The 794-nt window shown below is 36.3% G+C and overlaps 1 non-coding gene across 1 annotated transcript; it reads left to right on the top strand.

Annotated features, from left to right (window-relative positions):
* Window positions 1–406: 406 nt before the first annotated feature.
* Window positions 407–513, top strand: LOC128036499 (small nucleolar RNA R71). Its single transcript, XR_008193294.1, has one exon. It is a non-coding gene; the product is annotated as a small nucleolar RNA R71 (small nucleolar RNA).
* The last annotated feature ends 281 nt before the right edge of the window (window positions 514–794 follow it).

Raw genomic sequence — 794 nt, 5'->3', positions numbered from 1 at the left:
TGGGTTATTGTTTCGATTGAAATTTCTCATGTAACATAGTAAAGCTGGACTCGATGGGCATTTATCAAAAACATGATCTTCCCTACAATAAACACGTGTTAATTCTACTGCTTTCATTTCCTGTACTATAGCTGGTCTCTTTAATGTTTTAATCATATTAGTTAGGGATGATACCTAAGTTGTTAATGAAGTGATTGCATCAAGCTCCATAGCTCCAGCAACTCTTCTACCAGTACCCACTCTTGTAGTTGGATATTGATAATCATTGTTAGCTATCCTTTCCAGAATTTCATATGCATCATTATAAGATTTATCTACCAAAGTCCCATTAGCAGATGCATGAACTACCATTCGAGTATGTGCGTTCAGTCCATTATAAAACATTTCTATTTGCGTCTAGTGTTGGAAACCATGCATTGGCCATTTTCTAATCAACTCCTTGAATCGTTCCCAAGCTTCATACAATGTTTCATCTTCATATTGCTGAAAAGATGTAATATCATTCCTCAATTTGGCATTAATGTTTGGAGGGTTGTATCGCAACAAAAACCTTTGAAAAAGTTCATTCCAAGATGTCACCGATCTTTACGGAAAAGTATTCAACCATGCTTTGGCACGATCTTGCAATGAGTAAGGAAATAGCTCGAGTCTTCAGGCATCTTCATGAACACCTTGCTACCTGAATGAATCACAGACCTCTAAAAAGAGTCTTAAATGCAGCCACAAATCTTCAGTAGGTAATCCACTAAACTTTCCTACTGTTTGTAGCATTTGAAAAATCACTAGTTTCAACT

The sequence above is a fragment of the Gossypium raimondii genome, chromosome 13, assembly GCF_025698545.1.
Source record: "Gossypium raimondii isolate GPD5lz chromosome 13, ASM2569854v1, whole genome shotgun sequence".
Taxonomy (NCBI): domain Eukaryota; kingdom Viridiplantae; phylum Streptophyta; class Magnoliopsida; order Malvales; family Malvaceae; genus Gossypium; species Gossypium raimondii.
Note: the sequence above shows the minus strand (reverse complement) of the source record. Positions and strands in the feature narration are given on the sequence as shown.